General features: G+C 44.3%; 1 protein-coding gene across 2 annotated transcripts in view; it reads left to right on the top strand.

Annotated features, from left to right (window-relative positions):
* Window positions 1-12,884: 12,884 nt before the first annotated feature.
* The window catches only part of RAF1 (Raf-1 proto-oncogene, serine/threonine kinase), a 74,367-nt gene continuing 59,403 nt past the window's right edge, over window positions 12,885-27,848 (top strand). Inside the window, exon 1 of one of the 2 annotated variants that reach the window (XM_052635749.1) lies at window positions 12,885-13,253. The gene's annotated coding sequence lies outside the window, so the exon portion shown is untranslated. The remainder of the gene's footprint in view (window positions 13,254-27,848) is intronic. The other variant, XM_052635757.1, reaches the window with a different exon arrangement.

Raw genomic sequence — 27,848 nt, 5'->3', positions numbered from 1 at the left:
CTCTCTTAGCTTCTGGTGGTGGTCTCAATCCTTGATTAGTAGCTGCATCACCCCAGTCTCTGCTCCTGTTGTCACATGACCTTCTAGGAACAAACACTCACAGTAAATGTATAAGAAGTTAATTTGTTTGTTGTAAAAAATAATTCAACATATTAATTTAAAAAATACTGATTCTCCAATAGTCAAAGGTCACGAACAAGCAAGCCGGAAAACAGGGAATATAGATGTGGGGAAATACTCACCTGCTGATTAATGAAAAATATACAACTTAACACAGTGATATGATACTTTGCTTTTTTCTAATACCCGAAAGGAAAAAAACCAACAACTTAGGCCAAGAAATGGTGAAACTGGCAATCTCAGGTACCACCAATCACTGGAACCTTCTGGAAAACTCGTTGGCAATACAGATCAAGGGTCATGTAAATTTTTATTCCAATTGACCCAGTAATTCTACTTCTGGGGCTGTATTCTAGAGGAATCATCCTAAGTAGGGAAAAAGCTATTTGAAAAGGCAGAGGGGCTTGCCTGGCAGCCCAGTGGCTAGGACCCCACACTTCCATTGCGCAGAGCACAGATTCAGCCCCTGAAAGGGGAACTGAGGTCTGGAAAACCAGACCCCACAAGCCATTTAGTGGGGCCAAAAAAAAGTAGAAAAAAAGGGACATTTATTGTATCCATGCTAAATGCCAAGGTCTTCCCGAGCTTTTCTCACTTAATTCTCTCCATAGGTGGCGCTAGTGATAAAGAACCCACCTGCCAATTCAGGAGATGTTAGAGACTTGGGTTCGATCCCTGGTTGGGAAGATTCTCTGGAGGAGGGTACAGCAACCCACTCCAGTGTCCTTGCCTGGAGAATCCCATGGACAGAGGAGCCTGGTCGGCTATAGTCCATAGGGTTCCAAAGAGTCAGACAGGACTGAAGCGACTTAGCACGCAGCACGTATAACCTCCTGAGGTCAGCATTCTTAGCTCCATTTACTGGCAAGGAAACCGAGGTTCTGTGAGGTTAGGCCTTGTCCAAGGTCACACAGCCTCTAAGTGACAAGGCTGGGCTTCCAGTTCTAAGGCCCCTGGGTTCCCAGCTCCCCATGGCTCCTTGGGAGGCAGAGCACCCCGGCTGCTCACCCATCAGCTACACGTGGGAGGTGGGGCCAGGGGTTCCACTGAAGGGTCTCTTAAGACTTCTCTGAGCTTTTATGAATCTATTTATTGCTGTAAGTAAACCTCAGGAAGGATAAATACAGAACTGAGTAAGAATTGTGCAAAAAATATTAGACACCCTTCATTTCCCCCTTCGGCTTTGGAACTTTCAGCCAAGATTAATCTTTGTTTTGGATTTTCATTTTGGGTATATTGGTGCTTTCTGAATTAAGATGAGCTATTTGCTGTGTTTGAGAACCTATTTATTCCCTGGACAAATACATTGTGATGATTAAAAATGCAGGTTCTATATATGGGAGTTCCTTTTCTCTTTGTTTGAAATTGTATCAAAATAGTTTTTTTTTTTTTCTCCCTTAAAAATAGAGGTGGGTGGAGTCGGACTGCTTCAATTTCTCCCGGAGCTCACCTGCTATTAGCAGTGTGTTCGTGTCTAAGTTCCCTTGTGTGTGAAACAGAATGACGCTGGTGCCCATCTCACGGAGTTGTTACAAGATGCAGTGTGATTTACTACCCTATGCCTTATGGCATCATCATAGTTAGCTGTCAGTCACCATCACTATTAATTCCCTTCTTGTCAACCAACTTGCTTTGGAGTTGTCTGCCTTCTGAAATTGTCTCTGAAGAAAAGCACTGACTTTCCTGATAGAGCAAACGTGGACAGGACACCAACATTACTAGAAAGAGTCCCAAGAGGAAGATAAAACCAAAGTGGCTGAGAACCACGATGAGGAAATGAACCAAAACAATCTCTAGAATTTTAAGTGTGCAAACCATATTTGAGGCTGAGAGAAGGGGCTGTCTTCTCAGGCCTGATTTCTACCAATCTGGTGTCAGAAGCTGCTGGCTAAGGTTGCCTTCTTATACCACCTCTAGGTCTTGCCCTTCCGGAGAGGTAGGTGAAGGGGTACAGATGATCACCTATTGAATAAATAAAGCCCCCCAGTTTTCCCACTCACTCAAAGTTATGAGGCCAATGTCTACTTGGAAAAGGATGCAGATATTGCTACTAATGATTGGGTGCAGCTTCTGTACCGTTTGCTGGCAGCCTGAGCCACCATGTAGCAGTTCCAACTACCTTCAGGCCGCCATGCTGGAAAGGTCAGGAAGTGGTCAGGCAGACAGTGCCCTCTCCCACCCCCTGCCTGCCCTTCCAGCCTCCCGCCTGGATGTACCAGACATAGGAGTAAGGAAACAGTTTTGGAAGTGGACCCTCCAGTCCCCAGCCATTCAGGACACTGCCAGTCCCAGCCATCGTGGGACAAGCCATCCCTGCTTGGCTCTGCATTCCTCACCCACAGAATCTGTAGGCATAACAAAGCAGTTCATGTTTACACCACCGAGCTCACAATGGCTCCTTACAGCACGACGGGCGACTGGAATGGTCGTCTGCCACGGCAGGTGCCATCTGGTGACAGGGCTTCAGGGTAAAACTGCGCCATGAATGGTTCCTCGTTTTATTCCCATCAGTGTGCCTCTTTGACCTTGTTTGGGGAGAACTGGCATTTTTTAAGACCCCTCCAGGGCCATATAACCCTGCTGGCCTCTCTCCAGGGTCATCTACATAATTTCTGAGGCCCAGTGCAAGGTGAAACTGTGGGGCCTCTTGTTTGTGAAGCTGGGAAAGTTGTCATTAGAGGTACAAAGATGTAGAACTTTTTCTTTTGTCTGGACCCGCCATGGCGTTCTGTATCTGCTGTTTAATGTCAGGCTCCTTGAGGTATGAGGATGCTGGTAGCCTGAGCGCAGACACCAGTAGGGGCCCACGGGTGCCTCCTGGCTTCTGAAGTCCCCCCCGCCCCAACCCTGCCCCGGGGGGCTGGAGGACAAGCATGGCAAATAATCACTTGATTATTGGGGTGGAGACTGGGAGGCCGGGGAGGAGGGAAGTGCCAGAAAGGAAGGGGAGCAGGCAACAGAGAACCCCTGGGAGGTGGGAGGCGCCACCACGTGTGAGCAGAGGCTCCAAGCCCCTTGGGGCAGGCTCCATTGTCCCATTACATTCACGGGCCAAAACAGGTTCAAAGATGAAATTATCAATAATTTCGAGGTTTTTTAAAAAAAAAAGAATTTCAAGATAGAAACCAAAGAGCATCGAACCCCAAGTGCTGGGCCTCCTGAGTGTCTGCCCTGTGTGACTGCCCTGATCTCACATCCACACCACCCGCCCTGCCCCTCATGAACACAAGATAAGATGCTTTAGTCAGAATGTCAGCACCGCCCCAGGCCTGTGAAAGTGCAGTTGCTCAGTTGTGTCTGACTCTTTGTGACCCCTTGGACTGTAGCCCACCAGGCTCCTCTGTCCATGGGATTCTCCAGGTGAGAATACTGGAGTGGGTTGCCACGCCCTTCTCCAGGGAATCTTCCCAACCCAGGGATCGAACCCAGGTCTCCTGCATTGTGGGAAGATTCTTTACCATTTGAGCCACCCAGGAAGCCCAGTCCTGTGAGGTGGACATTACTGTCTGCATGCACAAGCCAAGAGGACCTCTCAGACAGGTGTGTTGGCTTGTCTGCTTGGCCAGGAGTCACACAACTGACAGGGAGAGGAGGTGGAATTCAGTGTCTGGTTCCAGACCCCTGAAGTTGTCCGAACTCGGGTTGGAGAAGAATTTGCAGACACAGAGTTTTGCAGAAAGGAGTGTTTATTAGGATCGAAGAGCAGAGATAATGTGGGCACTGCAAGGGCATCGGGCCAACACCTCCTGACAGGCCAGGGAGAGTCGACAGCTTTTGTGTGTTCATAGCCAATTTGTTCGGAGAAGTCAATGGCACCCCACTCCGGTACTCTTGCCTGGAAAATCCCATGGGCGGAGGAGCCTGGTAGGCTGCAGTCCGGGGGGTTGCTAAGAGTCGGACACGGCTGAGTGACCTCATTTTCACTTTTCACTTTCATGCATTGGAGAAGGAAATGGCAACCCACTCCAGTGTTCTTGCCTGGAGAATCCCAGGGACAGGGGAACCTGGTGGGCTGCCGTCTATGGGGTCGCACAGAGTCGGACATGACTGAAGCGACTTAGCAGCAGCAGCAGCAGCCAATTTGTTATAGCCTCAAGGCAAAGAAAATTCCTGCTGCAAGGTGGCATTGGGTGATAGGTTAAGGTAACTACCAGGGTGAGCATTTTTGCTTAATTTAGGGTCAGGAAGCCAGCTGGTGATGATCAGGGCAGGGGGCGGGAGGTTGGCAATGGTGACAAAGGGGCTCAGCCAGCTTCAGAAGTGACCTTGGTTCTGAACTGTGCTTCTGCGGCCTTGAGGGCCGGACTCAACACAGACCTTGTGCGTCTTCCGCCAGTTGAAGCTGTGAGAGCCTGAGAGAAGGCACCCCAGAGAAGGCACCCCCATGAGGTGTGAGCTGAAGCGGGAAATGCGGGAAAATGCCAAGGAAGGACAGACACTGAAGGTGTGAGGTGGAGCCGGAGCCCTTGAGCTGGGGTGGAGAGGAGAGAGGAGCTTTTCCCTCTGGCAAGGAAAAGAGCAGGAGCCACTTGGCGGGTGCTCTGGTTCCACAGGAGAACGGGCACCATTGCTGAGACAGGAGGTGTCGGGCAGAGGCAGTATTTCGACAAGAGGGTGTCCTTTACTAAACGTCAGAAAAAGGCACTGAGGCCTGGGCTTGGCGAATTCCCCTGGTGGGAGATCTCAATGAGCATGGATGAGAAAAGGGCTTCCCAGGTGGCTCAGTGGTAGAGAATCCACCTGCCAGTGCGGGAGATTCGGGTTCAATCCCTGGGTTGGGAAGATCCCCTGGAGAAGGGAATGCCCCCCAACTCCAGTATTCTTGCCTGGGAAATCCCATGGACAGAGGAGCCATAGGGTCGCAAAGAGTTGGACTCAACAGAGTGACTGAGTATGTACTTACGCACAGGTGACAAAGTTGAGCCTGAGTCTAGACCAATTTTGGATAAATTTGACCCTAAAAGGGAAGAAAGGATTAGGGTGGTAACTGAAAATACAAAAGGGACATTTGAAAATGTGTGTTTTTTTTGTTTTTCCTTTTTCAAGACCTGGCAGACTTGTCCCTTGAGGGCGGAAAGTGGGAAGTCGGGAAGAAGAGGGGAGGAGGGGACGAGGAGCAGCTCTCCCTGAGTACCCGCTGTGCGCCTGGGCACCTCTTAAGTACCAGGGCCTGCACCTCTCCATTCCCTCTCTTCCCAACCACCCTTGAAGGCAAGGGTTTCTGCTCCTCCATCACCTGAGGGACAGGCCAAGAATCCCTGCAGGGAGGGCAGGGCTGGGGTTTGATCTCTTATTTGCCTGATTGCACAACTCATGCCTACTCTTCTGTGCAGAGAGAAGCACTGGGATCACCCTGAGGGATGGGATGGGATGGGGTGGGAGGTGGGAGGGAGGGTCAGGATGAGGAACACATGTACACCCATGGCTGATTCACGTGAATGTATGGCAAAAACCACCACAATATTGTAAAATAATTAGCCTCCAATTTAAATTAATTTTATAAAAAGGTTGGGTTTACCAGGGAGAAACTATGTGTTTTTCTCATCAGCTGCTGAAACAGGAATATGGTGGAAAGGGGGTGGTGACCAGAGGCTCTTTGTGCCCAGTCTTCAGCCCCAGGTGTGGTCCTGGGCTGGGGGGAAGCAGGCAGAGGTGAGCCTCAGAGGTGGTGGGAGAGGCCCTGGGAGGCTGTGTTTTGGCCACACCCATAAGGCAGGTGGACACCGCCCCCCTCGCCCCCCCACCCCCTGAAGATGCTATAGGTGAGATTGTGCACTCAGGGTATCTTTCATCTCCAGACCCTGTCGCCGGGGAGCTAGAGTGGAAACGGATGTGGTCCTGTGGAGAAGCTGGTCAGACATCCAGGGGCCCAGGCATCCCAGAGGGCACTTCCTGAGGCCTAGCCCTGGAGTCCTGAGTGGTCAGTGTCCTGGTGAGGATCACACTGAGTTTGTGGGTGGAGGGAGTGTGGACACCAGAGGAGGTGGTGGGGCTGGCAGACACACTGGTGACCCGGCTCCATCGCTTATTGCCCCATTCCCAATCTCCATTTCTGGTGTGGACCATTCTATTTGACTTCCAAGGCCTTCTTTTTTTTTTTTTTTAATTAAATTCGGAGTGGGTAACAGGCTCACATGGTTCAACAACTTAAATTTATAAAAGGTATAAGAAAAAAGTAAGAACAATAAATAAAAATAAAACATACAGAAGAAACCAAAATATAAATTAAAAAAAAACTTTCATAATTTTAAAACAAAACTTATAAAAAGTTAGGCAGTGAAAGCTATTTTTTCCACTCTGGTACTTCATCTACTGAGATCCTACCCTCCCCCTAGCCTGTGATCACCATCGGTAGCATTCTGTGTGTTTTTCAGAGTTAATTTTAAGCCTTTACCAGCAAATGTTTTCCTTCCTTTTCACAAGAAGTGGCATATACAGTTTGAACTGTTCTGTTCCTTTGTTCCTTTTTTTCTTTCATTCAACAGTATTTCTTGGACATCTTTCCATATACACATCATTTCACATGTTTACAAGGTCATCTGTAGGATAAATTCCCAAAAGGGGAATTTCTGGGGCCAAAAAGTTTATGTGTTCATAATTTTGATATTGCCAAATTGACTTCTCTTTTTAAAAATATATTTTTTTAATTTATGTATTTGGCCGTGTTGGGTCTTAGTTGCGACACGTGAGATCTTTAGTTGCAGCATGAAAACTCTTAGTTGTGGCATATGGGATCTTGTCCCCGACCGGGGATTGAACCCAGGCCCCCTGCATTGGGAGCAGGGAGTCTTAGCCCCTGGCCCACCAGGGAAGTCTCTCAGACTGACTTCCATGGAGATTGTTCCAAGTTATAAGCCCCAAGTAATTTCTGAGAGTGCATAGGCCTTAATAGTTGCTGGTTTCCAAGATCACTGAACTACGTTTCCCTGCCTGTGACTCCACAGAGTGCATTGTGGACCCCCCCAGGAGGCAGCCTCGCACCCCTCATTACAGGCTACCCCAATTTGGCTTGAGGGAGGTTTGGCCCTCCTTCAGCATTCTCTGCAGCACTCTGCCCCAGGGAGGTGATCTCCCACCCCAGAGCTGCTTGCTGGTCCCCGAACACAAGTCACACCCCTATGCTTTTGCCCATACTGTTCCTACCTCCTGCCTTGCCCCCCGCCCCCCCCCCCCCCCCCCCGACCTTTCTCGGCCTGGAAAATTCTGACTCCTCCTTTAAGCCTCTGCTGAAAGGTTGCCTCTGCAGAGGCCTCCCTGACCCTCCCAGACAGAACCGGTCATTCGCCTGCCTCCCCAGGGTGCCCTCCCACAGAAAGAGGCCAGCTCCTGCCCTTACAGCATGCCGGGACCAGGTGGTGGGGTAACTGTTTACATGGCTCTGTCTCTCCAGCACCCAGCCCAGGCTGGGCCCACACTTCACACTCATCTGGGACTAAAATTAAACTCACTGGAGAGGCAGGATGGCATGGAGAGGGCACGGGCGTGGGAGTTGGGCTGGCATGACGCCATCCTCTGTCATCTCCCCACTGCGCCAGCCCCAGCTCCCCGCTTCCCTCCTTCTCTGAGCTCTGACCGCACCGGTCTGCACGCCTTCCCACTCATGGCCCTTCAAGTGCAGTTCCAACTGCCTGGGGCTCTTTCTTCTTTCTTCTCGTTCTTCTCTGCCCAGCTTAACTAGCACCTCCTGAGAGAAGCCTGCCTTGGCTCCTGAGATCAGGGCTAGATCGCAACCTCTCTGCATTGGAAGGTCACCTAGCCCCCCATTCCTTTGTTCTGCGGTCATTGCTTCCATGTGTTTACTGGAATCCTGATCTCACGTTGATGTGTTGGTTTGCCTGTTCACTGCTTGTCTCCCCCGCTGTGACCCCACAGTCCTTGAGGGTAGAGACCATGGTCCTGGGACCCAGGGCTAACACGAGGCCTGGTACACAGTAGGCACAGCAGAAGTCTTCGGCAACTGGATGAGGAATAGACAGAAGAGATGGTCCAGAGCCAGCCCCGCCACGGCCCCACTTTGCGTCTGTGTTAATTACCCTCCCCGAGGGGCTCCTCATTTGAACAGCAGGTTTCTCAACTTGTGATGTGTTATTTTTTAAGATTTTTTTTTTTTTGGATGTGGACCACTTTTGAAGTCTTTATCGAATTTGTTACAATATTGTCTCTGTTTCATATTTTGGTTTTTTGGCTGCCAGACATGTGGGATCTTAGCTCTGGGACCAGGGGTAGATCGCAACCTCTCTGCACTGGAAGGTGAAATCTTAAGCACTGGACTGCCAGGGAAGTCCTTGTGATGTGTATTGGAAATTGTGAAAACTGCCTAGTCACAAGAGGTGCCATAAATGGTAGCTATTATTTGTGAAATTTTACTTTCTTTCATCTGAAAAATGTACCCTTTTTCGCCAGGTTTGAAGACCTTAGATGGCTCAGATGGTAAAGAATCTGCCTGCAGTGAGGGAGATCCAGGTTCAATCCTTGGGCCAGAAAGGATGAGACGGTTGGATGGCATCACTGGACTCAATCGACACGAGTTTGAGCAAGCTCTGGGAAATGGTGAAGGACAGGGAAGCCTGGCATGCTGCAGTCCATGGGGTCACAAAAGGTCGGTCACGACTGAGAACAACAGGGCATGTCTGGGCTTCCCAGGTGGCGCTAGTGGTCAAGAACCTGCTTACCAACGCAGGAGACTAGGACTCGGGTTGGATCCCTAGTATTGGGAAGATCTCCTGGAGAAATTTCTTCAGTATTCCTGCCTGGAGAATCCCATGGACAGAGGAGCCTGGGAGGCTACTGTCCATATGGTCACAAAGAGTCGGAAGCAACTGAGAGCAGCATATGGCATATCCATTTTTCCTTCAAGGGATTTCTGACTCATTCCTTTTGCCACTTCTGTTCCTCTTCTGAGACCTTTCCTGATTCTAGCTCTCCTGCCTTCTCCTACCACCAAACCAGAGGTCTCCAAAATAGGTATGTGCGACCCAGTGGACTGCAAGATGGTCCAGCAATTCCACTCCTCGGTATATGCCTGAAAGCAAGTCAACCAGCCTGAAAACAGGTACTCAGACAAGTACGTGTACAAGCATGCCCATAGCAGCACTATGTACAAAGGCCAAAAGATAGAGACAGACCAAAGGTCCATTGATGGATGATGGATAAACTGTGGTATATACTTAATATTTGCTGTTGCTCAGTCGCTAAGTCATGTCCAACTGTTTTTGACCCCATGGACTGCGGCCTGCCAGGTTCTTATGTCCTCCACTATTTCCTGGAGTTTGCTCAAATTCAGAAAAAGACCCTGATGCTGGGAAAGATTGAAGGCAGGAGGAGAAGGGGACGACAGAGGATGAGATGGCTGGATGGTGTCACTGACTCAGTGGACACGGGTTTGAGTAAACTCCAGGAGCTGGTGATGGACAGGGAGGCCTGGCGTGCTGTGGTCCATGGGGTCACAAAGAGTCGGACACGACTGAGCGACTGAACTGAACTGAGTCGGTGAGACTTGCACACTCAGCCATAAAAGGGAATGAAGTATTGCTGCATGCAACCAGGAGGGTGAACTTTGAAAATATTATGCTGAGTGAAAGAAGTCAGAACAAGAGGTCACATATTATATCATTTCATTTATATGAAATGTTCAGAATAGATAAATCCATAGTGATACATCCATATAGTGGTGATTGTCAAGGGCTGAGTGAGGGTAGGAGGGGGAGAAACTGCTTAAAGGGTTAAGGTCTTTACTTTGCAGTGATGGAAATGTTTTGGAAGTAGAAGTGGTGGTTGTATAACATAGAGAATGCACTAAGTGCCACTTTAAAATGAACTTCGTATTTTTTTCTTTTTGGCTGCACCCAGCAGTATGTGGGACCTTCATTCCCTGCCAGGGATTGAACCTGGGCCCTCTGCAGTGGAAACATAGAGGCTTAACCACTGGGCCGGGGGGGAAGTCCAAAGTAATTAGCCTCCAATTAAAATAAATAAATTTAAATTAAAAAATAAAAATAAAATGAACTTTAAATCGTTCACTTTAAAATGGCTAATTTCATGTTATGTGTACTTCACCTCAATATTTTTTTTTTTATAATTTGATACATCGTATTTTCGTTTTTATTTAGTCCAAGAAATTTTTTTTCTCTCTCTTTTTTTTTTTTTTTTGACTTGGGCTCTTAGTTCCCTGACCAGGGATCAAACCCGTGCCCCCTGCAGTGGAAGCATGGATTCAAGCCCCTCAATAAATTATTTTTGGGACAATGAAGTAACCACTTCAGCTGGTCAGCTGACAGGTTTGAATGAGGTACAGTTTCCTTCAACTTTCATGCTGGGCAAATACCAGCTAGGGGTGGTTGAAGAAAGGAGTGGCCTAGGGGTCAGTCAGTGCTGCTTTGCTGCTGTGCCCTACTCAGTAATGATAGGATAAGAGAAAACTGAAATGATTACAGTTAACACTTCTACAGTGTTTGATGTGAGCCTGGCACTGTTCCGAGTGCTTTACATCCTAGACTCACTAAATCCTTACAACTCTGAGCTGGGTAGTATCCCTTTTTCATTACAGATGAGAAACTGAGGAACTGAGGTTTAAATGACTTGTCCAAGTCACAGATGAGGAAGTGGCAGAGTTCAAACTTGAACCTCGGCGGTCAGCCTCAACTCCCAGGCTCTGTGCTAAGTGTTTTCCATGTTTTATCTCATTTAATCCTGTGAGTCACATATTGTTGACTCAGGCTGGGACCTGGGACCCTTCACTGCAATTCTTATACCTTATCTGCCCTTTGATCAATTTCTATTGAACAAGGAGGCCAAGAACCTTCACAGGAAATGACGTTGTGAAATTCGCTCAGTAGTGTCAGACTCTTTGTGACCCCATGGACTATACGGTACATGGAATTCTCCAGGCCAGAATACTGGAGTGGGTAGCCTTTCCCTTCTCCAGGGGATCTTCCCAACCAAGGGACTGAACCTAGGTCTCCTGCATTGTGGGTGGATTATTTACTAGCTGAGCCACAAGGGAAGCCCAAGAATACTGGAGTGGGTAGCCTATCCCTTCTCCAGCAGATATTCCCGACCCAGGAATCAAACCGGGGTCTACTGCATTGCAGGTGGATTCTTTACCAACTGAGCTATCGGGGAAGCCCAAACATCATTATTATAGGAAATGTCATTATTCCTAATTAAAAAAATATCCCCTCATGGTCCTCCCTATTCAATGTCTTCCTGTCTTTCCCCTGCATGGAGTCCCTTTCCATACTTATGCGTATTTGTATACTTATGTATTTGTCTTTACATATTACTTTATATTTATATATAGGTCCACATACTCTTTTTAAAAAAATAATTTTATTTATTTAGGCTCTTCTCTAGTTGCAGCAAGTTTAGGGGCTACTCTCCAGTCGAGGTGTGCAGGCTTCTCATTGCAGCGGCTCTTGCTGCTGTCGAGCATGGCCCTAGCTAGGGCTTGCAGGCTTCACTAGCTGCAGTACATGGCACAGTAGTTGCCGATCCTGGGTTCTAGGGCACAGGCTCAGCAGTTAAGGCACATGAGCTTAGCTGCTCCTCGGCATGTGGGATCTTCCCGGATCAGGAATGGAATCCCTGTCTCTTGTATTGGCAGGTGGATTTTTTTCCACTGAGCCACTGAGGAAGCCGAGTCCTATACATAGTCTTGCTTCATCTTCATTTCCATTTATACTGTACATAGGACTGACTATATTTTCTTTGGCTTTCTCTTTACAAGACAGAGCTTTTGATTATTGCTGACTTCCCAATACAGAGAATAACGTGTGGTACTAACAGGCTTTCAATAAAAATTTAAATTAAAAAATGTACATGGTGTTGGGTAGCATTGTGTGCCCCTGTGAGAATGAATAGTCATTCTATACATGTTCTACTTTTTAAAATGTAATGTCTTCGATGAAAAAAAATCAGTATATAGAACTAGCTGATTCTTTTTAACAAATGGATATCATGGACTGTGGAGATAGCACCCTTTATTTGAACAGTTTCCTTTTTAACTAAGTAACATTTTTTTCCAGTGTCATCTCTAATGCAAACAGCATGGCAATGAACATTTTAGCGAGTGCCTTTTTGTGCTCTAGAATTAGTGTCCAGAGCGGACCTGCTGGGGCGATGGGTATATGCATTAAAATATCCATTTGTTGTTGCTGTTTAGTAGCTACACTGTGTCTCTTTTGCAACCCTATGGACTGCAGCCGCCAGGCTCCTCTGTCCATGGGGTTTCCTAAGCAAGAATACTGGAGTGGGTAGCCATTCCCTTCTTCAGCGGTCTTTCAGACCCAGGGATCCAACCTGGGTCTCCTGCAGGCAGATTCTTTCCCGTCTGAGCCAGCAAGGAACTGAGACTCAAAAGTTTACTGACTTTCCCACATGATGGGTAAACGACAGAGTCGCGACGTGTCTCCTGATGCGTCGGACTCCAGGGAGGACACGCCAAAGCTGGACACTGTTCTCTACACTGAGTCCTCGGGCTCATTTGGTTATCTCTGGACCTTGAGATATCACCAGGCTGGCCGCCTTCTCCCTTTTAAGTCTCAGACTCCTTCGGGGCAGCTAAACTCTGACCCTCCTCGACCGCCACTCCGTTGGCCGATCAGCACCCGCCCTAGAGCCTTCACGGCTCGGAAATGGCGACCAGCGCGATCTCTAGGCTACGCCCACTAGGAGGTGGGACCAGAGTTCAGGCCAGAGCGATGGATGCCCGAGCCAAGTTTGAAGTCGGCTCCTAGGCGGGCTCGCGCAGAAGCAGAGCTGGTGGCGGCGCAGGTCGGGAGGAGGAGCACCGAGTGTAGGGCTCGCCTGCCGGGGCCGCCCGAGAGTCTCTCAAGTGCGGGCGCTGGGGCCGCCATCTTAGATGGCGGGATTAAGGCGAGAACGAGAGTGAGACGGGAAGGCTTTCCTGCCACTCTTGGGCCCCGGAGAGGGACAGGTGGCCGGGCTTTGGGGTGTGTGCCCTGAGGCCGCGGAGCGCGAGTGGGACAATGCGAGAGCTGCCCGGGGCCCCGTCCCCTGGGCTGGGGACGCGCCGAATGTGATCGCCTCCCGCTCCCTCACCCGCCGCGGGGAGGAGGAGCGGACCAGACGCCGCCGCCGGACGACTGGACGCGGAGGCGGCCGGGCTCCCCCAGGTAGGCTGCAGGGCCGGGCCCTGGGAGCGGGGCGGCGGGGCTGAGTGGGCCGGGTTCCCGGGCGGCCCGGCTAGGGCGTCGCTGACGGAACGGCCCCGCGGCGGTCGGGCGGAGGGCCGGGCCAGGCCGCTGTCACCCCGGGTGGCGCTGGGCGGGCGGGGGCCCCGGGGCTCGGTGTCATGGCCGGCGAGCCGAGTCCCCACATTCCCCACTCAGGATTTCCTTGTGTTTCGGGGAGACGTGCGGGCGCCACCCGAGTTCCCGTTGCACAGTCCTTGTGTTTCGGCCACGGGAAAATCCGCCCAGAGACGCCTCGAATCCGTGTTGTCACTGAGGTGGACCACCGTCGTTTCTTTCTGGCCGCAGAGTGGGGGGACCCGGGCTTGCATCTTCTCTCAAGTGACACCCTTTTCGGGAAGGTGAGAGCTGTCGGAGACAAGAGGAGGAAGTAGGTCGGTGTCCCACCACAAAGGAAGGGATCGGGGCCTCCCCTTGGGGCTCAGGACTCTGCGGGTTACTGATGATACCGTTGGGATGCTTATACTGACGGTCGGCCCCAGGATGCTTGGGAATTAAGATCCAGGGCTCCTTTGTGTGAAGTGAGAGCCGCCTGGACGCTTCAGCTGTGCAGCTGCAGAGGCTCTGCAGAGCTAGTCGATGCCCCGAGAGAGGCGTTTGGACGTGAGGAGAGGCGAGGCGGCTGTGTTCATTCATTGTTCTCTCTCAGGGGGCCAGGGTGTGCCCCTTTCTCTGGTGGGAGGAAGGTTAGGGTCTGCTGTGCCTCCTCTAGGTGTGACGGGGTTCTGAAAAGTCGTAAGGAGGGAATGGATTCAGCCCGCGTTCATTATTTCTGCCTGCTTCGTCCGCTCGGGTCTGAGTGGAGGTAGGCGGCCCCTCTGTTCGCTCCCAAGTGTGAAAACAATACGCTGTGATTAGGATGGGTTTACCTAGGGTCGTGCTAGTTTGGTACGACTCATTTTGCTTGGGGGAGTTGAGGGAGCATGTAGACTGGAGGGGACTTTCGTGCTGAGCAAATGCTCTTCAGGTGGGGAGGGCGGAGCAGGCTAAGCTGAGGAAACAGCTGGTACAGAGGCCCCGAGATGTGCAGGAGTTGGAATGAATTTGGGGAGCAGCAAGCCGTCTGGGGTGCAGGAAGGAAGTGGTGAGAGATGAGGGTCTGGAACAAAGGTTGCCTAGCTTGCGAAGGCTCTTTCTTTGTTGAAGATAGTCAGCTAGTTGGTTTAATTGGAGTTATTTTAGACGAATGTTGCTAGTTTTCTTGCTGATAATCGATTTTCCCCCTTCTCTTGATGATGTTAAAGCTGTTAGTAATTGCACAGATTTACTTTGTTAAGCTCCGTCAAGAACATTTTGATAAATGCTTTATGTCAAATATTTTGCTCTTGCACTGTGGTGAATGAACAGAATTCATATTTCTCGGGATTCTTGCAAAAGGTTCTTCTGAAGTTGTGCTTGCTCACAAAAGTGTTGTCTTTATAAAAGTAAGACAGTCTACTAATACCGCATTTTAAATGGTTGTTGACAACATAAATTGTGCTCCCCAGTTGCTTAGAAATTGGCAGATTATATGAAACATCTGAAAAATTGTAGAATGCAACTATTTTTAGTTGAGTAGATGTTTTATATAGTAAACTGTTCGGATTGATTCTGTGGATTCCAGTTCTGTTTTAAAGTCTTTAGCTCTATGAACATAATTTTCCCCAAAGAGCTGTATTGTTGTGCTTAATGTTTGTGCTAAAGTGACTATTATGATATTAACAGACTTCATCTAGAAGTTCCTGAATCTTTTTTGGGTTGTGATGATTATATACCACTCCAGAACATTAAGATTAAAATTCTTTTGGTTTGTTTTCACCCTTATCACTTTAAGGGCTGTGCTGTTTAAAATGCAACAGAAACATTTGACCCAGTTGAACACAGGATACTTGGGAAAATTAACCTGTTACTCTTTCTGTGTAAAAGCTTATTATCTTTTAGATATGCAGTGTTTGTGATTATAAGTTGTAGTGAAATTGCTTAGTTTTCTAAAATTCTTATTTAACAACAATTAAAAGATGTGTATGCCTTCAAAGGAGAAGGCTTGAGTGAAGTACAGGAGAACATATTTTATAGGTTTTGGTTTTGCAGGAGAAAACAGTGAGAAGCAGATTAAGCTGGTCACTGATGATGAAAAGTAACTAAAAGATCAAATGGAGAATGGTTAAACATTAAGTATTATATTTTAACTGCTCTGAGACTAGTTGGTTTTAGTTTAAAACAGGCCATTTGTGAAATCCAAAGTAGAAGTTTGCTCTGAGGATTAAACAACAACTTCTTGGAAGTTAAATTTGACTTCTCCAGAAGCACTAGGTTACTTATTAAATGGAAAATATAATTAATAACTTCAAATTACTATTTCAAGTAACCTGTTTGTAGTAGGTGCGTGATTCTATCACATTTTAATTCCAGATAAAGCTTTGTTAATAACCTGTTGCCTAAAAATAGAAAAATGTTACATGGGGAGTGCTTTTGTTTGCATGTTAACATAATAGCCCATACATCATAATCCTGGTCTTGGGAGGAGCTTGTTAGATGAACAGCATGCCTTAATGTTGACTTGCAGAAGAGAATTTTAACTAGTGCCTTTGAAAGGCAGTGGACTATGTGACAGTGGGGGGGTTTATGAAACCATAAAGTCAAGCTTTGACTTAAAAAGATCTTTTGTTTTTTAAATCATGTGTGTTGTGAAAGTCACTTCTCCTAAAAAAATGACTGTAGTTGGAAAATTGTTCACCTTGACTAAATTAATTGGGACCTCAAGGGACACTTGGGTTCATTTAGGATGAGGTTGTTTAGGGTTTTGGTTGTTGTGCGTGTGTGTGTGTTTATCTTTGTGTATGGATGTCTAAGAATTCTTATTTGCTAAATTGCCCAGGTTGCAAATGTGATACTAGTTATTTGTGTTATAATATATTATTTGTGTTATATAGTTAGTATTTTTGGTACAGGGTACTACCTTGCCTATAATCCTTAGGATAGTAAATGGCTGGGTTTTTTTTTTTTCCTTGCCTTAAAGTTGTGAGTAAAAATTCCTTAATTACATATTATAGTTTTCATCTTTAATTTTATAGTGGTTGAGTCATTCTGTTCCTCCTTTTCTCCCAGGATACTTGTGAAGCTCACAATGATTTTAGTAGTTAACTTCAGATCTGTTAGCCTTTCTCCTAAAATTACTCCTAGAATGTCAGTTTAACCAAGGAAAATGTCAAGTGGGTGTTGTTCCTTTGTTACTGGTTTTGGCCCAGGCTATCTCAAGTCTCTTTGGCAACTCACTCAAGAAGTGTGTTAATTGCTTCACATTCCAATCAGTGTAGATAGTTTTTCTTGAGGAACACTTGACACATAGTTTTATTTTTAGATCAGATTCTAAGGGATTTTACTGGGTGGGGATTAACAATCGTAAAACTGATTTGGAATTAAAACCTTTGTGATTTAGAAATTGTTCACATTTTTGGTTAATGAATGGGAAGTCACAGGCAGTGAAAATGTTTTAGGGGAACCAGATATGTCTAATTGCTTCTGAGGATCCTGGTGGACTGTATGGGTGACATCGTCTTTCTGCCTGTTGGGTTTCATGTACTGTCATCCAGTAGCAAGAGTAAATAATACATCTTTACTGTTTTAGTCAAGACTTATCTCCTGTTTATTGTCTTCCATCCTGCTGGGGAAGGGAAAAGTGGTATGATTTCTTTGAAGCTACTTAATACTAGGCATCACATTTGGACAGAGTATTTACTTTCTTCATCCGTAAACATTTCTGATGGAAGAGTCTGGCTAGTAATGGTTAACTATGTTACTGGGTCTTTAAAATTATGAGTTGTCATTTTTAATCTGGGTTTTATGGGGACATACTTCTTTTTTTTCTTTTCAAAATTAAAAAAATACTATAGTGTAATTGCTTTACAATGTTGTGTTACTTTCTGCTGTGTAACACTGGGAATCAGCTATATGTATACATATATCCCCTCCTTCTTAATCTTTCCCCAGCCTTCGCCCCACCTCTCTAGGTCATCACAGAGCACCCAGCTGAGCTCAGCTTCCTTACAGCTATCTGTTCTACACATGGTAATGTATATATGTCAATGCTTACTCTCAGAATTCACCCCATCCCATACTTTTCCATGTTAGATGGCTTTTAACATCTGTCCTTTACCTAGGTTTCAGTTCAGTTCAGTCGCTCAGTTGTGTCCGACTCTCTGCGACCCCATGAATCGCAGCACGCCAGGCCTCCCTGCCCATCACCAATTCCCGGAGTTCACTCAAACTCATGTCCATCGAGTCGGTGATGCCATCCAGCCATCTCATCCTCTGTCGTCCCCTTCTCCTCCTGCCCCCAATCCCTCCCAGCATCAGGGTCTTTTCCAGTGAGTCAATTCTTCGCATGAGGTGGCCAAAGTATTGGAGTTTCAGCTTTAACATCAGTCCTTCCAATGAACACCCAGGACCTATCTCCTTTAGGATGGACTAGTTGGATCTCCTTGCAGTCCAAGGGACTCTCAAGAGTCTTCCCCAACACCACAGTTCAAAAGCATCAATTCTTGGCGCTCAGCTTTCTTCACAGTCCAACTCTCACATCCATACATGACCACAGGAAAAACCATAGCCTTGACTAGACGGACCTTTGTTAGCAAAGTAATATCTCTGCTTTTGAATATGCTATCTAGGTTGGTCATAACTTTCCTTCCAAGGAGTAAGCGTCTTTTAATTTCATGGCTGCAATCACCATCTGCAGTGATTTTGGAGCCCCTCAAAATAAAGTCTGACACTGTTTCCACTCTTTCCCCATCTATTTCCCATGAAGTGATGGGACCAGATGCCATGATCTTCGTTTTCTGAATGTTGAGCTTTAAGCCAACTTTTTCACTCTCTTTCACTTTCATCAAGAGGCTTTTTAGTTTCTCTTCACTTTCTGCCATAAGGGTGGTGTCATCGGCATATCTGAGGTTATTGATATTTCTCCTGGCAATCTTGATTCCAGCTTGTGCTTCCTCCAGCCCAGCGTTTCTCATGATGTACTCTGCATAGAAGTTAATAAGCAGGGTGAAAATATACATCCTTGACGTACTCCTTTTCCTATTTGGAACCAGTCTGTTGTTCAGTTCTAACTGTTGCTTCCTGACGTTAGGGTAGATGGAATCCTGAGTTTTCCTTAGAAGAACATGACTTTTGTTCTCTGTGGCAAATCTCATTAGGAATCTCAGTTTCTGGGAGAGGCATTTCCCTGGATCTAGATAGATTATTTTGAAAGGAGTTCCCATTTGCATTTTAAAAAGTTTGTTTATGGTGGAAAAAACTGGAAAAACTTTAGATGTTCAACAATAAGTAAACTGTGGGACAGCCCCTCATGGGGCACAGTGCTTTTCTTGAACTGTGGCATACATGAAGCATTTATGACACAAGAAATGCTGTATCTGAATGATTGTAGTTCTGTTAAAAACACAACATTTAATACAATGGAGTGTTATTCAGTAGTGAAAAGGAATTCATCTGAGCAAACTCCAGGAGATAGTGAAGAGCAGGGAAACCTGGCATGCTACAGTCTGTGGGGGTCTCAGAGTTGGACATGACTCAGCGACAGAACAACAACAAAACTGATACATTCTCCAGTATGTATAAACCTTGCAAACATCATGTTAAATAAAGGAGTCAGTCAGAAAACCCCACATATTCTGTGATTCTTTTTGCATGAAGTGCCCAAAACAGGCAAATCTGCAGAGACAAAGTAGATTTGTGGTTACCAGTGGCTGGAGGGAGAGGGGAATGTCAGTGAACAGTGATAGGGGTTTCTTTTTGAAGTATTGAAAATGTTCTGAAATTGATTGTGGAGGTGAATGTACCACTCTGTGAGTCTAATAAAAGCCATGGAGTTGTACACTTTAAATGGGTGACTTGTATGGAAAGCTTTAAAAACAAAAACTCAAAGCCTACACATAGGAAGAAAGTACATGTAGATGTTACTAGTTGTTGTTAAACAGAAATTAATTATTATTACTTTATATTACTTTTCATTGTCTCTGAATATATTGTTTTATAATAAAAAACACATATAAAGATATAAAGATAAATTCTATTCATGTTGTGGGCCCTTATGTCCCTCAGACATTCAGTCACTCAGTTGTCATGACGACTATATTTTTGCGCTTCTTTCAGCTGTGTTCTACTTTCTCCAGGTTACTTCAGGCTTTTATCACTGAATTTGCCTGGGCTAACCTTAGAACTTCTAAACTGAACTCCTTTTTCTTGTTTCTTTCAGTTGCATTTTTCACGTTACTGCCAGATTCACTTTTTAAATGTATATTGTTCAGTCGTGAAATCGAGTCCAACTCTTTGTGACCCCATAGACTGCAGCATGCCAGGCTTCCCTGTCCCTCACCAGAATCTTTTTTTTTTTTTTTTTAAATTTATGTTAGATGTGGTGGGTCTTTGTTGCTATGTATGGGCTTCTCATCGCGTGGCCTCTGCTATTGCTGAGCACAGGCTCGGTTCTTGCGTTGCTCAGGCTTAATTGGTCTGCAGCATGTGGAATCTTCCCGGAGCAGGGATCGAACCCACGTCCCCTGTGTTGGCAGGCAGACTCTTCACCTCTGCGCCTCCAGGGAAGTCCCCTCACCAGAATCTTAAAAATTAGGTTTTATAAATCCTTTGTATAGATTATGCAGTCACATGCTCCAGAATTTAAAGGATACAGAAAGTTACGCTGTTTAGAGTAACTCTACTTTCTCCTTTGTTTCCCGTACCCAGCTTTCTTTCGTGGAGGGAAGTGTGTTACGAGATTCTTGGGTATCTGCCTGTTTTGTGATGATACAGGAATATTCACATGTTGTTGAGCTGCCCTTACTTCCTTTGGCAAATCGTCCAAGAGTCTCCTTTGCTTTTCAGACTAAGCATACAGTTCTTGCTTTTATATCTTGGTAGTGTGGATTTCTCTTACTATCTTCAGTGGAATTCAGAAGCCTTTTTTTTTTTTTTTTTAAAGCACCTAAGTAAGTGCAGCAGGCTAGTGTGGTGGAGGGTGAATTAGGCAAGTTCCTGCCTCAGTAACCTTATCTACTGAGGAGAGATTCACACGATTTCCTCACTTTTATCTGTTCCTCTTTTAAGAGCCATTTTGAACACCATCTTCTAAATACATTTCCTGATCTTTTTCTCATTATGTTTTCTTCCTTGAACCCTACCTTAAAACCCTTGCATTTATTTTTCTGACTGTCTTTATCATATAGCCATTTGTGAGTTTATCATCCCATTAGATTATAAATTCAAGTTAATGCTTTCTACTCAGTGTGCAAGTCCCTCTTTGTTGACATTTGTGAAAAAATTTGAGAAATTGAGGGACCAGGTCTGTGCATTTTGGTGAAACTATTAAATCTAAATCACTACATTTAATGCTAGACTTTATAATAAGACCTTTATTTAAACTTAAATGGTTTGTGTATGTGCTTTTTTGGTAGTGTACACTGTAGACATGATATGTATTTATTGTGGTATGTATTTTATTAAAATATTTGTTTGCCTCTCATCTTTTCTCACAGGATTGTCTCTTAATCACCTTTGAATACCCAGAGTTTAGCACAGTGTTTGGTGCCCCTGATTTCAGTTCAATTTGTTGAGTGTAAGGTGCTAAATGATGTTGATTGAACTGAATTTTTTATATAGATGTCTTACATCTCTGGCTAGATATAAGCTCCTTAGAGCCGAGACATGTCTAATTTATAAATCTCTAGTTCTTGAAACTTTGTCTTGATGATGTAGTAAACATTATTTACATAAGTAGAAATTCACAGGTTAATCACCTGTGGATTGTTCCTGCTGCCCATCACACACTAGCTTCCCTGGTGGCTCAGATGGTAAAGCGTCTGCCTACCAGGTGGGAGACCTGGATTCCATCCCTGGGTCTGGAAGATCCTCTGGAGAAGGAAATGGCAACCCACTCCAGTACTCTTGCCTGGAAAATCCCATGGAAGGAGGAGCCTGGTGGGCTACAGTCTGTGGGGTCGCATAGAGTCGGACACGACTGAGTGACTTCACTTTCCTCACACACTAATGTTTACAATTAAAATTGTAAACTCATACTCAGAACTTTGTAACTTAGGATTTCTATGGAAGGAATCAACCTTGCTTAGCTTCCCCTTCTGTTTTGCATTATCAGTAGAGGGCTCTGGGTTCAGCTCCCTGAGGACGTTTGCCTGCTTTAGCAGCTCGCTGACGCATTGCTTCAAGTGGCTCTTGCCACACTGGCTCTTCTCTTCTGCATTCATAGGCTTTCTACATGGAGGGTATAAATGATACTCTTTTATCTTCCTTGGTCTTAGTCTGGACTGGAATTAGACAAATGTGAATGTGAGAATAAGAGAATGTGAATGTGAGAATAACCATCATAAATACTCCATGCCTAGTATTTAGCTGTCTGACAATTCAGAAGTGGGCCCCTTCGGCTTTTTTGGAGGGAGTGGTGGAGATAAGCTATACATAACTTATACATAAGATATACATAACATACAGTTTACTGTTTTAACCACATTTGAGTGTATTATTCCATGGCATCAAGTGCGCATGGTGTTGTGCAAACATGACTGCTACTCTGTTTCTAGAAATTTTTCATCATACCAGATAGAACCTTGTAACAATTGCATTGATACAATAACTCCCAATTCCTCCCTACCTCCAGCCCCTGGTAAACTCTGCTTTCTCTCTGAATTTGCTAGTCCAAGTATCTCATATAAAGGGAATCATTGTTACTCAGTCAGTTGTGTCCCACTCTTTGCAACCCCATGGACTGCAGCATGCCAGACCTCCCTGTCCTTCACCATCTCCCAGAGCTCGCTCAAACTCATGTCCATCCAGTCGGTGATGCTATCCAACCATCTCACCCTTTGTCATGCCCTTCTCCTCCTGCCTTCAGTCTTTCCCAGCATCAGGGTCTTTTCCAGTGAGTCAGCTCTTTGCATCAGGTGGCCAGAATATTGGAGCTTCAGTTTCAGCATCAGTCCTTCCAGTGAATATTCAGGGTTGGTCTCCTTTAGGATGGACTGGTTGGATCTCCTTGCAGTCCAGAGGACTCTGAAGAGTCTTCTCCAGCACCACAGTTCAAAAGCATCAATTCTTTGGCTCTCAGCCTTCTTTATGGTCCGACTCACATCCATACATGACAACTGGAAAAACCATAGCTTTGACTTTTGGACCTTTTGGGGAATCATACAATATTTATAATTTTGTATCTGGGTTATTTCACTTACTGTTTTCAGGATTCATCCACATTATACTGTGTGTCAAAATTTTATTCCTTTTCGTGGTTGAATAATAATAATATTCATGCACGTGCACACACACATACACATTTTATTTATCCTTTCAACAGTTGATGGGCTCTTAGGTTCCACATTTTGGCTTTTGTGAATAATGATGCTGTTAACATTGATTTGTAAGGGTCTGTTTGAGTCTCTGCTTTTGTTTCATTTTACTATATATACCCAGGAGTGGAATTGCTGGAACTGATTGTAATTCTGTCTAACTTTTGAGGAATTGCCAGATTATTTTCCACAGCAGCTGCATCATTTTATATTCCCACCAGCAATGCATGAGAGTTCCAGTTTATCTGCATCTTTGCTAATACTTGTTATATTTTGTTTTTTGATAATAACTGTCCTAATGGATGTGAAGTGGCTCTAGGCTTTTCTCTTAACTGCAAATTAGATCAACTAAGCAAACCAGAAGTTTAGGAAGTTGGCTGTATTTGCATCTATGGAATTTTTCCTCCTTTATAAATGTATTTGTATATAATGTTCTTCAAAGAGATATATTAATTACACAATTAATGACTCTTTTTTTGAAAAAAAAAAAAAAGGTTTTTTATTAAGTTGGTACATGTAGTTGTTGCTGTTACCTTCCTTATACCCTTCATCCCCTTTTAATCTAAAATATATTCAGTTAACTTATAAATATTTCAATTAATCTTGAGTGGTAAGATATACCAAGTGAAAAAAGTAGGGTACTAAAATATGTACATTAAAATTCTATTTTTTATAAAGAAAAACATTTACATGCACCTATTAAAATGCTTCCCCTTCAATTTCAGATACTACAGTGAAATCATCCTGTATTGTCTGCCTCTTCTCTGCTCAGGCTGGAAGTGGCCGTTCCATGCTCCACATTCTTACAGCTTTCTTGAGAAGGCACTCCTTTTCCCCCCGTCACCGCACACACACAGCTGTCAGTTCTTGCTGTTGTAGCCTCTGTGTCATCCTGAGAGCTCTTAGCACATAGGCAGTCTTTGGTAAGTCATGATTTTTTGTTTTTTTTTTCTACTTTAACAAGGCAAGGGCTATTTTTTTGAACTTTATATTCTTCAAAGCCACTGGCAGTTGAAATAGATTATTAGAAATTGTCAAATGATGTGCTCCTTACACTTTTCCACTCAGTTCTGTGCCAAGTTGCAGTATATAGAGAGGCATTCTGTTTTATTGGATTCTATGTATCAGTACTTTCATGTGGTAGGTAGTGATTCAATATCCATGAGAAAAGTTTAGGGTAAATAGTGTACTTACATCATTTCTCCATTAATAGTTTATTCAGATATTTAAACATTAATTTTGTGCAAGGTACTGTACTGGCGTGTGTGCTAAGTCACTTTGGTCATGTCTGACTCTTTGCGACCCTATGGACTGTAGCCCACCAGGCTCCTCTATCCATGTGGATTCTCTAGGAAAGAATACTGGAGTGGGTTGCCATGCCCTCCTCCAGGGGATTGTCCCGACCCAGGGATTGAACTTGTGTCTCCTTTGACTCTTGCATTGCAGGTGGATTCTTTACTGCTGAGCCACCAGGGACGCCCTACTGTACTGGCTGATAGAGTATATAACAAGATGTAGGAGACACATACAGCTCTTTTCCTTAAGGCATTCAGACTTTGACATGTAATTACATAGGTTACATTTTCATATTTAGTTTCTTTTTTTACTCCTGTGGCAAAGTAGCTGGGTGTAAATTAAGAGTTTTAATGAATTAATGGTCCAATTTACAGTGGAAACCTCTGAACATGTCCTTGGTTTAAGAAAAATATTCTTGAAAAGTTGATTTAAAGTATTTTCTGGGAAACAAATGGTTTTACAGATATACCTTATTGTAATTCTTACAAGTTCTCAAAACAAGCAAGATGCTTACCTTTGGTGGTATCATTGAAGACCAGGGAATTTTTCTGTATGAAAGCCATTGACTCCAAAGGAATCATTGGAGAAATGACTGAATCAGATGGTTACTTCTTGAAATAGCTTTGGCAAGGTTGTAAACCTGGAGGAGTACTTATCTTGAGGGTAAATCTCAGTGTCTGCCCAAGTGAGAGAGGCCAGTGTGCAGAATGGTGGATTCACTTATTTTATATTTCATGTCTTTATTTTGTTAAATTTTTTTCGTGTCTTTATTTTTGAAGAAAGCTCATGGCTATTTTTTAAATCACTTGTTGATTATGCAGGATTTGCCACTAAAATTTATGCCTTTTATGTGGAACAGAAATTATTGGTATGGTTAAGTCAGTGTTTCCAGGCATTAGCTTAGCAGGATGACATGTCTGGGTGGTTTTTATTTCCTCTTCTTCCCCTTCCACTATGTAGCTGTTTTTTACTTCATTATTACCCGACCATCAGAGTGATCATACTTAAACCATATTTTATTTGTGTGTTGCATATTTTTCTAGTTGTGTTTAAGGATATACTTTGTAAATAGCTCCGTTCATTTAAAAATGAACAGTTGCTGCTTAAATGAAGAAGCAGTGACTGATTTGGAGATGAAAAGTAAAACGAATTAAAGAGTTTAGACAAAGTGACTTAAAATGAAAATAATGAAAAACTAAGAGTTAAAAATAAAATCAGCTCCATTTGTCTTTCACTGTGGAACTGATGTTTCAATGTAATTGTTTGAACTAGCTGATGAACTTTTTAAAAATTAGTTATCCTTTAAAAAAGTTAGGTTCTTTTCTAAACTTGGGCAGCCCAGCTTGCTAACTATGAGAAGGGTAGAGTATCACATTTCTTCATGTGCGTTTATGCTGGCCAGTCATCTGATGAAGTTACCAGTTTGTGGTCAGAAGTTGAGAAAGAGGGGTGAGGAAACTCAAAATATTGACACACACCCCACCTTGCAGTGTCTTTGAGCTGCCCTTTTGGACTGGTTGGGAAACTAGCTAAGCCATTTCCAAACCAGACTTATTATTGTTTCCTAGCTTGGATGAGATGATATTTTAAGTGTTGGAGTGTGTCTGTTTCAGCAGAAACTTTTTATGTGTGAGGGTGGGTTTTTTCCAGTGTTGTGTGACCAGTTGAATGAAAAAAAGGGAAAAAAAGAAAATAGAAAAACACGTACTCCTTAAAGGAAGCTTGGAGTAATCTTGAAAAATTGATCACCCAGTCCCTCAAATGGAACAGAGCTAGACTGAGCAAAGAAATGAGCTTAAAGGAGAAACGAAGAGTGAAACTGCATTGTCAGTATATTAAAGTGAGCAGGGAATTCCCTGGCAGTCTAGTGGTTAGTGTTCTGCGCTCTCACTGCGGGGAACCTGGGTTCAAGCCGTGTGTTGTGGCAAAAAAAACCCACCAAAACCCCAAAAAACAAAAACAAAGAAGAAATAAGTATTCAACTATGTTTTGTCCTGCCAAAAAAGTATTTTAATAGTCCAGGCAGTTTCAGCCATCACTCACTCCTTATGGTACTGAGCATATGTTCTTGGGAGATTTTGATTGCAGTTGAAGAAAGTGAATCTATTCTTTGTCATTCTCAATTCTCCCATGCCTTATAATTCGACCATCTCATAATTGAGTGTGGTTTTTTTGTCTAAAGATACATTTAAAAAAAAGCCATCCTGAAGATAACAGCTTACCTTTATCTTAACTACTGCATACCAGATTCTTTTAAGAGTTTACCTTAATTCGTTTAATCTTCCCATAAACCTGATGATGTAGGTACATTGTAATCCTTACTTTAAAGAGGAAGAAGCACTGAGGAAGATGGAGTACATACTCTAAATATAGGCCATCGACTTAAGGAGAGATTTAAAGGGCTTTCTAGGTTAGTTTTTGACTGCATCCTACACCCTCTCTGCACCTCAGAATGTAACCCAAAGATGTGATGCAAACTTAAGGTTTTTGTTAGGTTTCTGGGAATGCTGTTTTATAATTTTCTTTATGGCTTAGAGTAGATCCATTTCCTTCTCATAGGCCTTGTATAATTAACCCCACCTTGTCCTTGTGTTACTTCTTCATCTAAACTATAAGTTTATTGAGGGCTGGGATTGAGGCTACTCTAATTTGCCTCTCCAGGTACTTATTTTTCATAGGACCCTCAGAGATATCCGCGCCCCCCCCCCCCCCCCCCCACTTTTTTTGACTGCACCATGCAGGATCTTAGTTCCACACCAGGGATCAAACCCCCACCCTCTGCAGTGGAAACGAGGAATCTTAATCCCTGGACCACCAGGGGAGTCCCGAGATACCCCTGTTGACGAGTTGTCTTTTCTAAACCTTTTTGACTTGAATAGAAATAATTAGTTCCATTACCTTTTTTCTGTAAGATGATAATCATAGTGCTATGACTTTGTATGTGAAAACTTTTCTTCTAATCTTACGAGTTTAATTTAGGGAATTAGGTTAAAATAGCACTTTAAGAAGTATTCTTTCTCTTTACCACTAATCAATATTTCACAAGCTTCTAGGAACACTTAATCACTTGCATATGTATAAAGCAATTGTGGGCTCACCCTAAAGCCTTTAGAGTTTAGAGTGGTTGGGGGTACCCACCTAAGTTTGCCAGTTCTTATGAGAATATTTAAGCTGCTTAGACTTTTATGTGATAGTAGTACTCTGAAAAGTGAGCTTAGTGCAGAGATTTCTAAAATGATGTACTGGTTTTTGTAATTTTAAAAGTTCTTTGTACAATTCAGTAATGATCCTGAGTTGGTGCCAGGCTTTGGAGTGCGTTCGTGTTGTGGTCAGAGTGGCTGTCGGCGTCTCTGAGGCTAATGGGCTCAGCTTCAGTACTGCCATTCCCCTACTTTGTGCTCTCAGCCTGGTTTCTAATTTTCCGATTTACCAGGAGGATACGGAGTTAGAATACTTTAAGTAGTTAACTGGTTACAATCGACATAAACTTCACGTATACCCTCTATAGTTAATAGAGCTACTTTTAACTGTATTTTACTTTTTAGAACAGTGAAGTAGGATATTTTACATTTCTTCTAAGGCTTGTTGTAAGTTGTACATAGCATTAGGTTTACTTCTCTTTGATGGTAAATCTTGTCTCATTTCTCCTACCATGGAGAAATACAAAAATAAGAAGCTCTTTGAGGAAATGATAAGTCTAAGCAGAGAAGGAGGTATTTTTCAGAAAGTTACCTTGGTTGTTAATTGCAGGTAATTTAGGCATGTGTTGATGTGTAGATAATTTAGGAATGTGTTTACAGGTTCCAAGATATAGACTGATGGTTCAGCATCTAGAATTATTACTCCATGCAGGCTCTGCAGAAGATCTCTGGGAATAGAGAGACCATTTTCA

This window comes from Budorcas taxicolor, chromosome 1 (genome assembly GCF_023091745.1).
Source record: "Budorcas taxicolor isolate Tak-1 chromosome 1, Takin1.1, whole genome shotgun sequence".
In the NCBI taxonomy this organism is placed as follows: Eukaryota; Metazoa; Chordata; class Mammalia; order Artiodactyla; family Bovidae; genus Budorcas; species Budorcas taxicolor.
This window is presented reverse-complemented; position numbering and strand designations above follow the sequence as displayed.